This window comes from Pleurodeles waltl, chromosome 7 (genome assembly GCF_031143425.1).
Source record: "Pleurodeles waltl isolate 20211129_DDA chromosome 7, aPleWal1.hap1.20221129, whole genome shotgun sequence".
NCBI lineage: Eukaryota > Metazoa > Chordata > Amphibia > Caudata > Salamandridae > Pleurodeles > Pleurodeles waltl.
The window spans coordinates 874,368,450-874,381,835 of NC_090446.1; the positions used below are offsets into that span (position 1 = coordinate 874,368,450).

At 44.6% G+C, this 13,386-nt stretch overlaps 1 protein-coding gene across 5 annotated transcripts in view; it reads right to left on the reverse strand.

The window, feature by feature from the left end:
* Window positions 1–13,386, reverse strand: part of ARAP3 (ArfGAP with RhoGAP domain, ankyrin repeat and PH domain 3) — a 632,921-nt gene that overhangs the window by 597,857 nt on the left and 21,678 nt on the right. The window contains exon 2 of one of the 5 annotated variants that reach the window (XM_069199484.1): window positions 6,202–6,437. The exons of the other annotated variants lie outside the window; for them this stretch is intronic. The gene's annotated coding sequence lies outside the window, so the exon portion shown is untranslated. The remainder of the gene's footprint in view (window positions 1–6,201; window positions 6,438–13,386) is intronic. 5 annotated transcript variants of the gene reach the window in all.

Genomic DNA, 13,386 nt, shown 5'->3' on the forward strand with positions numbered 1-13,386 from the left:
TACCCAACCCCTCCTATGGAGTATTAAAAAAAGGAAAAAGTTATTCCTTTAATTGTAGTTGCAGAAATGTGCAAGTGAAGAAGATCGCAAAGAAGGTATGCTCCAGGTGAGGTCAAGCACTAAAAAAGAAAGGAATGCTATCAAATAAGAAGCAGGCAAATGAGGTTGGGAAGAAAGGCAACCAAAGGTAAGCAGTGGGCTAAACCAAAGCCCACTGTATGTATTTGTATTGTCCACAACAGGTCTTTTGTTAAAAGACAGCTGTCTATAGGCGAGACCTAAAAATAAGTCCTAGTACCTCGAAAATAAATGAGTGCCAATATCCACTGCCTGCAACCTCATGTACAAATTAAGCACTGGCAGTGTGGGGTAATTCCGTATCACAGAGTCACATCTTTGTGAAACCAGTCAAAGTCACTGAACTTGCAAGCAGGTCCTTCACAGAGGGCAAGCTTATGACTTCAATTCAGTTTAACATACTGCCAGAACACATGATCCAATGTGAACCCAGTAACAAACTGTGGATCATATCCAAAACGCCTGATCTTTAAAGAACTACATTCCCAAACAAGATGAGGGGCCGAAAACATGATTTCCCACGCTTTGCTCTCCATTGGGATTTGCAGACTGTCAGGATGTGAGCCACCCTAGTGCAGCACTATCACAACATCCTATCTCTGTAGCTCTTATGCACATTTTCCTTGACTCGTGGTTACTAATTTGATGACTAATGTGCTAAAAACACTACGGTTTGCCTAGCTGGAAAATACGACAATTAAAACGTTACTGTGGCAATACTTTAAACAGGATGCAGGCTATTCCATTAAGCAGATCCAACAGCAAAACGATGCAAAGGGTTTGCTTACAGCAGTGTGCAGCTATCCAGCATGTTAATATGTTGGGTTGAGTGTGCTTTGCACAAAATTGTGGTATTTAACCTGAAACTATGAAGCTCCTACACTGTGAGCGCATTTACCTTTGTAATGTTGATAACATGAGAACCAATTAGTTGAGTAAATGTAACCGTACAGCCATCTACGTAAACACGACAAAAAAATAAAAATTGAAAACATGAACTACTTCGAAAATTGCTTAGAGGATGCTCCCTCTCAAGAACGAGCACTGGCAAAGCCAATAGGCCTCACCTACGAAAGGAATTGTCAATGTTTTTGTAGCCATGTTTTATTACAGCGGTGCTGCTGTGGAGTATGGATGAAAGCTTAAAAAACAAAAGCATTATGATGTGACCAGTACTGGAGGGTGGGAAGTGAGGCAACACTGAAGGAGAGAGGTGCAACACGGAGGGGGGTGGGGGTGGGGGCGGTGGGAAAAGTGCTAGGGCGCAGTGAGTTGTGTCCACATCATAGCGCTTTTGTTATTACGGCAGGCGAGGGGCAACATGGATCACATAGGGAGGGCGGATGGGTAGAAGGGACAACACTGACAATGGTGGGCCGGGGAAAAAGCACTATGACACGTCCAAAAGTGGCCACTTTACTTGCACTTCTTTTGTTATGGCAGGTGGGCAACACAGACAGAAGAGGGAGGGCAGATGGGTGAAAGGGGCAAAATAGGCTACGGAAGAACGGGGGGTGAGTGAGAGCAACGAAGGGAGGGTGGAAGCAAGGCAATGCAAAGAGAGGGAGTTTGCAGAAGAACAGGGACAACAGGAGGTGAACTAGCAAGGAAATGTGGACAGGGGGAGAGATTGTGGGGGTAAGGCAACACAGACAACAGGAGGGAGGGTTGGGGTAAGGCAGAACAGATAAAGGGAGGGTGGGGCTAAGGCAACACAGGTTAGGGGAAAGGCGAACATAGACAATAGGAGGGAGGGCATGGGAAAGGCATTACGGACAAAGGGAGGGCAGTGCAAGGTAACGCGGAAAACAGAAGGGCAGGCGGGGACAAGACACACAGACAATGAGAAGTGGGCATGTGTAAATCAACACAGACAATGAGAAGTGGGCATGTGTAAATCAACACAGACAATGGTATGGGGAGTGGGAACAAGGCAGCTTGGACAATGGGAGGGAGCTAGGGAGAGAACTAATAAGGAAATGCAGACAATGGGAGGGAAGATGGGGGTAAGGCAACAAAGACCATGGGAGTGGGTTGAGGTAAGGCAACACAGACAATAGGAGGGAGGGTGGGGTAAAGCAACACAGACAATGGGAGGGAGTGTGGGGTAAAGCAACACAGACAATGGGAGGGAGGGTGGGGTAAAGCAACACAGACAGTGGGAGGTTGAGGGTAAGGCAACACAGACAATGAGACGTGGGCATGTGTAAATCAACACGGACAATGGTATGGAGAATGGGAACAAGGCAGATTTTCCAATGAGAAGGTGCTAGGGAGAGACTAAATAAGGAAATGCAGACAATCTGAGGGAGGATGGGGTAAGGCAACAAAGACAATGGGAGGGTGAGGGTAAGGCAACACAGACAATGGGAGGGTGGTTGGGGTAAGGCAACACAGACAATGGGAGGGGGTTGAGGTAAGGCAACACAGACAATGGGAGGGAGGGTGGGGTAAAGCAACATTGACAATGGGAGGGAGGGTGGGGTAAAGCAACACTGACAATGGGAGGGAGGGTGGGGTAAAGCAACACTGACAATGGGAGGGAGGGTGGTGTAAGGCAACACAGACAACAGGAAGGAGGGCAGGGTCAAAGGCAACACGAACAACAGGAAGGAAGGTGGGTTCAAAGCAACAGTGCCAATGGGATAGGGTTGTGCCAATCCAAGACAACAAGGACAGCAGGAGGTAGGGTGGGGCAAAGGCAACAGACAATGGGAGGGAGGGACGAGCCAAGGCAAAAGGACAAACCAAGGCAACAGGGACAACGGCAGGGAAAGTGGAGGCAATCCAACAAGGGGAGTGTATGAATAGGACAAGCAGGCATACAAGGCAGGAGCACATGGGGTGAGGAGTAAACGAGGGAGGCAGAAGAAAAATGCACACTCTGGTATGGTGCTTAAACACAAAGAAAAAGAAGCACCTAAAAATAAGCTACGGAAGGACACAAGTAATGCATTCATGCCTCAGAGGAGGGCAAAACACACAAAGAGGAAGGCAACAGCTGACCAATAAAAATTAAGCTATTGAGAGTGACAATTATGCCAACCAATGGTCAGCAATGGGTGACCTCTAAGCCCACTGATAGAAAACAAAAAGTCTTAACTAGATAACATGTATACCACTTTTGAGGTGCAATTTTGATGTTAGGGCATTAAATTTATCTGAACTTCAAGGAGAGGCGTTAGTTTTGAGGGGCATGCACAAATGATGTGTGGAGTTTAAGGAGCAGTATTAGCTTTGAGGGGCATGCACATTCTACCTGCTGAACCATAGTGGGAAAGGAGACGTTATGAGGTGTTTGCACAAAGTGCTGTCTGGACTACAGGACTGTAGCAAGTTATGAGTTCCTAGACAACGTGTTGTATTCAATTGACAGGAGAGAATTGGTTATGAAGTACATGCACAAAGTCTTGGCTGGTCTACATAGGGCAGAGAGCAAGTTTCAACACTTGTATAGAGTTTACATGACACCATTAACAGTGTATGCATATAGAGGTGCAATTTTCCAGGATAGTGTTAATCAGAACAAGCACAAAAACAAAGCATTATGTGCACTGAAGTGCACGGACCATGCTCTATGGAATTTACAGGATAGCATTAGTGATGAGGACTATGCACAATGTGTCATGTGGCCAGTATCAAGCTGGGTCACTTTTGAAGTGCATTATAAAGAGTTGTATGGAATTCACAAGGCAGTAGGTATGCACAGGGCCATTGGAATTGGGAGATTTTGAAGCAGAGGCATTGTCTGCATTTATACGAATTTGTCAGATTTGCCACGTAATCCATCATCTGCTGCATTATCTACATATTTTCACAAAAAAATGTTTTAGCTGAAACGGATCAAAAGTTACTACAAAACATACTGTAACACGTGTTGCTGAGCAGTGGAAGGACTTTCACAAAGATTGACTGGTCACCTATCTGTTGCTTATTGCTATGTTTCGGTGTTAAATCTATAGCAATAAGGTGAACCGTATGTTTATACAGTGTTGAGAGGTGTAAAAACTACAGCATAATGAAGTAATTTTATCATATATTATGCACATTACACTACATAATTTGCCTTTTTTACCAGAGTATTTCATAGATCTTTAAAAGAATAGTTACATGCTTTATGAACTAGTTAACAAGGCGCTGTATTTTTTTCCACTGGTTCCAGTAACCACACAGGGACCCCACTCTGTGTATTCCTAATATTGGTATTCAACTTTTACTGTCATAATGGGAGCATGCATTTGGTGAAAAGTCATTTCACAAGTAGGGTCGCCACCTTCCCAAGAGAAAAATACCAACCATTTGTTGTTGTTTATAGAGACTGCAAAGGCCTGGCTGTGATGCTAAATAGGGCTTTAAACAAAATCATACTCATTTGTAACATGGTTTTTCTGTCAATGTGAGGGCCACTGGAATTATGAGGCAGGAGAGGGCCAAATTATGCACCAGGGTTGGGTAAATTATGCAATAAGAAAAGGCAAATTTTGCAGCATAATGCAGCACATTTTGTAATAGCAATACTTCATTATTTTGTCATTTTTGAACTTGGTAACACGGTATGGGCATTGGTTGTGCCTCCACTTGGACAGAGTCCAGCTTCAGAAAGGGCCTTCCACTGCGCAACAACATGTGTTGGTACAATTTTAATAATGTTTGAACTTTTGAGCTAGAAACAAATTCTTTTTTTGTCAAAATCTGCAGATTATGCAGCAGATGATGGGTTATGTGACTATGCGAAAATGGCCGCACAATCGCATAATTCGACTGGCCATAGTCATTGTTTACTTTAATTATTAATCATGGATCACAAATGCAGCTCTAGAACACATTTAAAAGTGCTTTCTATTCATATTTGCTGTTTGGAGTATGTACAGATAAAGGCTAAAAACTGCCTTAATGTGATTATGTTGATTTTTGTACTGGCCAGGACATTAAAATACAGGTGGTGCCGGTAGAAATCCAGTCAGATTAGAACTCAATCACAGGACTAAAAGTTTTTTGAAGGACCAGCAAATTACTTCTATCCTCCACCCGCCATCCTCGATTGATGCATGCCATGATAGCAGTAGATTAATTTATATCCGAAACCCTACTCACCAGCCGTCAATAACATGCTGAGTAACTCCAAGTGCCTGGGAAAACATCCTGCGTTCAAACAATTCACTCATCATTCTCATCTCTCACCCTTCACTTTCACACTCACCCTGCACTCACTGCAATCACCCTGCACTCACGCTGCTCACCATGCACTTACTCCGTTACCCTGCACCAACACCATTCATCCTCCTCTTGCCCTGCATTCACACGAGCACACTTCTTACCCTGCACTCACACCGCTCACCATGCACTTACGCCGTTACCCTGCACCAGCACCATTCATCCTCCTCTTACCCTGTGCTCACACAAGCACACTTGTCACCCTGCCCTCACAGTGATCACATTACCCTCACACCACTCACCATGCACTCACGCTGTTTGCCTTACATTCACCCTGCAGTCACACAAGCACACTGCAATCACCCTGCACTAACACAGCTCACCATGCACTCACGCTGTTACCTTGCACCCACACCATTCATCCTCCTCTTACCCTGTGCTCACACAAGCACGCTTGTCACCCTGCCCTCACAGTGATCACATTACCCTCACACCACTCACCATGCACTCACGCTGTTTACCTTACATTCACCCTGCAGTCACACAAGCACACTGCTCACCCTGTACTTGCGACACTTCGCTCACCTGTCACTCACTGCTTACCCTGCAAGCTTGCTCAGACAAGCACATCAATCACATCACTCGACATATATTAATTCCTCCCCCTCTGCACTTTTACCGACACCCAAACTCATATGGTCACATCATTTATCCTAGTCACTCATCTTACCCTACTAACTGTCCAGCTAATTTCTAAAGTGCATTGTAAATAGGATTTATCCGCAAAACAAATTTAGATATAGAAAAAAATGTATACAGTATTAATCATTAAATGAAAATCTATCATTTTTTAAATCTTTTAAATTTGTTTGCATCAAATGTAGATGGATGATTTTCAGAAAAATATTTTGGTAAATGTTATTTTTTCTCATGCAAGCCAGCCCTAGATAGATTAACAAATACGTTTACCTGCAACCTATTCATCAAAAGAATCCCACAAGAAGGAGTTTCACGCGGCCATTTATTGAAACGTTATTGCAATCCCAAAACATGCACGGCCTCAGTCGGTTCGTCACTCGGTACTGGCATCTGGTCGAATTTGCAAGTCAAGTGTTCGGATCTCAACTGGGGAAGACCGCCTTTTAACTCTCAGATGTCGATAAAATGAGAACCTTTTGAGTATTTTCAACAACAGCCCTATCCACCTGTTAATTATATAGAAACAGACATTTGTTATTTAAAATTACTAGGTGACTCAATGACACCAAATTAGTTTAACAACATATTTCATTCTGAGAGTTCTATTTCAAGTGGACTAACGTTCACTATTTTTTAAAAATTTGCGCAAGGGAAACCGAAACTGCAAAGTAATGCTCCTGATTATAATGATTCAACCTCTAAAGTTACCATGCACCTGGGCTCAATGTGCACTACGTTCACACTTCCGCTAAGCCTGGTTCTTTTTATGCACTTGGTTTAGAAACCAAACATTGGCAAAGCCCATAGTTGTTACCTATGCAAGGTATATGGGTCGTCAGTGTTTTTTTGCTATGTCCTACAGCAGTGTGGCTGATGTGCACTATGCCTGAAAGTAAAACAAACAACCATTGGCAAAGCCACTGCGTCTTGGCATGCAAGAGCTCTTGGATTTGTCATGGCTGCTGCTATGCTGAAATTCAGGGAAAAAAGCGCTACGACGTGCCATACAACATGGCTGAAAGACACTGACATTCACAAAGCCAATAGCTCTGGCATTGCCGAGACCTATAGGTTTTGCCAGTGCTTGTTACAATATCGCACATCTGCCAGCACCCTCGTGGAGCAGACAGTTGCACTTCCCACCGTGATGGTACAGCAGGGGTCACATCAAGATCTGCTGGTGCTCTTGTGGACGAGACGGTGGCACACAGAGATGGTGTAGCAGGGGACATGCACAGGTTTGGGAGTGACCTCGTGGAGCAGGCATGTGCACAATGAGATCTGCTGGTGTCCTTGAGGTGCAAACATGACATGCACAGATTTGCCAGTGCCCTGGAGGAGCAGGTGTGTTCATGCACACATCTACCAGTTCCTTCCTGGTGCAGCAGCAGCGTAGGTTTAGCTGAGCTGAAATGGACTCGCTCTCCTATGTGCAAGTAATAAGGGACCTCGCAAGGGGCTGAGTGCAGTGGGATTAACCTGAAATTAACCCCCTTAAATGATAAACATAGGCCTCTGCCATCCCATGCACAGAGCAGGAGTGGGCACGGAGCACTGGAAAAGTGTGGAAAGACTGTGACAGTTCCCTGCTGAGAGAGCAGCATGTCCATCCAGGCAGACCACACTCTGCCCAGGAACACACAGCATGCTATGCTCACCCACAATGGCTGGGGTGGAGACAAGACAACACGGACAATGGGAAGGAGGGTGGGGGCATGAGAACACGAAAAACAGGAGAAGGAAGGGTCGAGGTGGATAAGGGAAGCAGATGTACAAGGAGCAACACAAGTGGGGAAAAGTATGCCAGAGAACCAGGCGAAAACGACACACATTGGTAGAGTGCTTAAACACAAAGAAAAATCTAGCAAGTAGAAAAATGAACCCTGGAAGGACAAGAGTAATTGTCCATGCCCCAGGGAAGGGACAAACACCCAAAGAGGAAGGAAGCCTACTGTAGCCGACCAATCAGAAGCAAGCAAATGGAAGTGACATTGAAGCCAACCAGTGGTCAACAATGGGCAGTCTCTAGTCCCACTGATATAAAACAAAATGTTTTAGCACTTGAGCTGTCTACGTAAGACCTAAAAATAGTTCTAGCCTTCCTCTGAGCTATGTATTTTGATTTGATTAAACACAAATAGGGTTCACTGTTCCACAGAAGAACCGCAGGTCAGACGACCACTATTAATAGTAGAAGACAGAGCCCTCACACACCCAATGGGTGTCATGCTTCATCATAGGGTCTGCTTCTCGTCGGGCTGGCGCTGCAATGTCTGACGAGCCCCTCAAGGGGGCTCTTTGCCAGAGATCTTTTATGAAGAGGTGCCATTGTTGTACGTAGAGATGGATTTCAGACCTACGAGAACAGGTAAGAAGCTGGAGGAGAAGGATTAAAATTAGCTCTAAACCCTAACGGCAATTTATTAATTCCTTAGAAAGGGTCTTGAGCAGGAACACCACTTTAGCTCTGAGCACCAGTTTGTCTGGTTAAAAACAAGTAAAGGGCAGATGGATACACAGCGGTTACAGCTTACTGATATGTCACACTGAAATAATGGCTATCAAAAGCACAAACTGAAGGGCCAAACACCACAACTGACAGCTATGTAGGGGTTCAGACATTGCCCCATCAGGAATGTCAGAACCTTTTCTAGGTCTCATTTGGGAATAACAAAAGGGGAAGGAGGAAACACGTATGTCAGCCCCTTAAGAAATCTTAAAACTGTAGGGGACTTAAACAATGAAGCTTGATCGGGAAGACAAATGAAAGAGGACAACACTGCAATATAATCATTAACTGTGCATACTGCACAACCTTGCTGAGCCAGCAAAAGTGAAAAATGTAAAACATCTGAAATACACCAAACAAGAAACCAATCCCACTATCTGGTGTAAATTGTCTTTGTTGAGGGGTGACAATCTGATAGAATAATTTCAACCACACCCAGTAGCAGGGGAAAGGAGCTCATCTGTCCACGGTCAATCAGATGGAGGCTTTGGAGGTTGGAGAGCAGAAACTTTCCCTTTGAATGGGAGAGGAGGTCAACTCTGAGAGGCAGCTGGACCAGGGGACACAGGCAGAGTCTTAGCTGGTATGCACACCACACTATCCTTGGCCAGTTGGGTGCTACCAAATGACCTGTGCCCGGTCCTGGTGGATCTTCTTCAAAACCTGAGGAATCAGGCATAAGGGTTGGAGGACTGCATAGTTAAGAGGAAAATCCCACTTCAATGAAAACAAATCCCTCAAGCCTCCCTGCAACTGGAACTGGAGGCCAGAAAATTGTGGGCAAAGTGCATTCTCGTGAGTAGTGAAACAGTTAGTTGGCGGAGAGCCTCATGGGACAAAGATGTCCTTAACCAACATGAGGTGGAGATGCCACACATGTTAGGCAAGAATACCAGCTCAGGCTGTAAGCTCTCATGTTGATGGTGCCAGCCAGGTGCCAGACAACCAGCAAGACCCCTTGCACGTTTGACTATGCCAAGCTGCAAAAGCTTCCCAGAAGAGTTGAGAAGATCCCACACATCCCTGCTAGTTTATATATTAGACTGATGTTGTGTTGTCTGGCAAGATCGGGACTGAGAAACTGCAGAAGGAGGACAGGAAGGTATTCAGGGCTAGACAAATTGCTTTCAGCTCTAGCAGACTGTTGTGTAATTCCTTCTCAATCAGAGTTCTCTGATCTCCAACTCCTGTGTGTGCGCGCCCCTCTCTGAGGTGGAGGCGTCCATGAATACTATTGCCTCTGCAAATGGTGGACAAAAAATTACTTCCCTTGTATCTGGTTCTCCTCCAATAAACACCACGGAAGGTCCGAAGCAGTGTCTGGTTAAAAACAGTTTTGAAAGCACTGCAGACGGTGACACCATGGGAGAGACTTATTGTGCTAACATGCATAATGACCAGTAGGATACAGGAAGCAAGCAGACCTAGCAAGCAGAAAGCCATCAAGCTACCCCCCATCCCCAGATCACAGACTCATATCCTAAATATTCCAGATCATCTCAGGAGAAGGAAAACTTGGACAGATGTTCTGTCCAGTAGAGTCCTTATGAACATGAGTTGCAGAGAGGGCTTTAAGTGTGACTTGGGTGGGCCTATGGGAAAACCCAGGTAGTGCAGCAGAAAAGTTGTTCATAATCACCAGTAGGATATAGTAAGCAAGCAGCCCTAGCAAGCAGAGAACCGCTGACCTATCCCCAAAAACACAGAATCATATCCTAACTATCCCAGATCCACTGAGAAGGGAAAACTTGGAGAGATGTTCTGTCCAGTCATGCCCTTATGAACAGGCGGTGCAGAGAGTGCTCTAAATGTGATTTGGACAGCAGATACGTTGTGGCATTGAGATAGTACAAGACTAGTTATAGTCAGCCAACCTTGAGCAGCTAATCGTGCAGGCACAGGAACACTGAGATCCTCTGCCTGCACAGATATGCCAAAAGCACTGCCATGAACTTGCTAAAGACCTTGGTTGCTGATGTTGGTCCAAACAGGAGGATCACAAATGGGTAGAAGATGGAGACTACCACAACCCGCAGGTACCTCTTGTGCACCTGCAGGATTGTCATGAGGAAGTATGCATCCTGCAGGTCGAGGAACAACATCCAGTCTTCTACTTCCAGCACCAAAAGTATCTGAGTCAGGACCATCATCTTGAATTTCTCCTTGTGCTAAGTTCAGGACCCTAAGGCCCAGGATCAGATGCAGATTACTTTACTTCTTATAAAACAGAGGATACTACTGAGAATAGCACCCCTCCTAAATTTCCTGCTCTGGAGCAAATCCCACTGTTCCTTTCTGCAAAAGTGCTACCAACTCCTGCTGAAGGATTCAAGTACGGTTCTCTGAATAGAGGGACTGAGGCAGAAGAGGAGGCATCTGGGGATCGGGGGGATAGAACAGACTTTTTGGAAAATAGGGGCATATATGCTTTTGTTAATCTGTAGGACCCACTGTGGAAAGAAACATACCCTATCTCCAAGTGGCTCTGCATGGTCCCCCAAGGGGGAACGAAAATGGCTTCCCAGGTAGTGTGGGGAAGGACAGGTAGGAAGAAAGGGGGTTGCTAGGTCTTTTGGGTTTGCTTTTGGACTTGCCTCGTGTTCTGTACTGTCTAAGAAAATGGTTAGTCTTTTGGACTGCCTGGAATGGCTGGCAAGGGTTAAGGGATACCACCCTTCAAGTCACCACAAAACGTCCTATATTGTGAGTGGAGGTCTCAGGGAGGGGTCACTAGGCCTAAACATCAGACAGTTGCCCTCCCCCTCCTAAAATGTTCCAAAGCTAAATCTGCTTTATCATCAAATAAGTGAGAGCCATCTAATGGCATGCCCATCAGGCTGACCTGTATGAGATCAGAGAAATAAAAGAAACCCTTGAACCATGAACAGGAATGAGTCACCAGGGTTACAAAGAGCTCATGGTCCTGCCCATCGAATCCAATGTCCAGGATTTCTCTAGAGCAATCTTGTCAGTCCCTGACCAGCTCTGCAAACCTGTCCTTGAGATGCTCAGGCAGACGTGGCCGCACCATGCCTGACATAACCTTGAGTGCATGAGGTACCTGTGCAGCAGACATGCAGTGTTCATCAAATGCAGCACAAGGCTCCCCACTGAGAACAACTTCTATTGGAAGGCCTTCAACTTTTTAAATTCTATATTGAGAAGTGCCATAGAAAATGCTCCTGGCTTCTGCTTGGAGAAGGTTTGCACAACCAAAATTTCTGGAGAGGGTGTCTGGAGAAAGAAATCAGGATCTCTATGTTCTGGCCTGAACCTGCATGTGGGTCAACTGACTAAAGGGGCAGGCGCTGACTTGTCCCTTGCTGCTTTGATGGGCTCCATGAGCGTTTTATTAAATGGAAGGAATGGTTGGAAGCCAACAAGGTGGACTGCCAGATCTCAGTGAGCATGTTAAACTTTTCATGAGTGTGGGAGAGCAAATACTATCACCTTGGCAGCCCTTCTCAAGACTGCAGCAAAAAAGACCATCTCTGAGGTCGATGGCCCAGGAGGGCATTCCATTTCCAGGTGACTAACTGGTCTACAGCTGAAGTGTGGTGGTTTGTATGACGGTGACAATGCACACCTCATGCATTCACACAATGAGCTAAAAACTACTTTTTCCACTGTCTGGCAAAGCTCATAGTTTTAAGCAAGCTAGAAAAATGTCTCATCTGTAGCCCGGAGGACTGGAAAAATAAACAACTGTGCATTAAGAGTTAAAAGAGCCACAAAATCATGATTTAAGTCACACAAAACAAAGGCAAGTTTTTAAAGGATAAATAGGATTCCTGTCCAAGTGGCTGGCTTGGAATTCTCAGTTCTTCCCGCAGCCATCAGACAATTAAATATCACTGGGACTGACACGTGCTATAATCCCCTTCACCCCCACCCAACCCTGCTCGCAAAATATGACAGAAGCGGTTCATCATCACTGACCCCAACCACTGGACAAAAGACATGGATGTTCATTTCGTTCCCCTGCCAAAGCGGGACATGTCAACTGCAAGGCAAGTCTGTGCAAAATGAGACCATCTCTGAAACACACACTACATGTCACCATTTTGAACCATTACCAAATTCACTCAGAAATCAACACACCTCCATCCTCGTTCTACTCATTACAGTTGCACTCTAAGTACTGCCATGGCCCGTTTATATCACAATTTACAGAATACCGTTTAATGCAATGGATCATATCTGACAGCCCTCAACTTGGAACCTGGTTCAAGTGCCTAGTTAAATTGTAATCCCTTTGCAAACACATCTTTGCATGTGTTGGAGCAATGAAAATGAATGGAATAACATGCAGAATTAACATGTAGGCCTTGGACGAAAATGACATGTCTTAACTCAAGTAAAAAGCAGCAAGGCTTTCACATTTACACATATTAGGCTTGAATAGCTGAAATTGCACTTTCTGCACAACTGACCTGGGTTAACAGTGTCAAATGTTAAACTTTCGACAAGCTAACATGATGTGAAAACAATGATTTAATGTGAAAGAAGTTAGTTTAATTTTCCCATAGGCATATTTTTGATAGAATATATTAATAATGTATTAAAATGTTTTAGCTTAATTCTGCAAAATCTTTAAAAGCACACAATGGCTTAGTATAAGAACTCAAAAGGTAGCTTGTCATTTAACGAAATGTTGTAAAAGTCGAACCATGAAATTCAGTTTTCTTAAGAAAAGTGAATGATGAGAACCTTTGCTAAGTAATTCAAGGTATTTGATAAGAATGTTGCATTTAAACATTGTTGTCTATGACCTATTTTGTCAGCTGTGAGACGACGAGATATTCCTTTTCCCATGAACACACCGAAAGCTAATTGGCTGCTGACAAAAATATGAAATATGTTGCAAAAGTGTAGATTGATATGTTTGTATTAGTGTGTGTTCATAGAGCAGGTTAGGACATTTTTCCAAAACTTTCTGTGAGGCA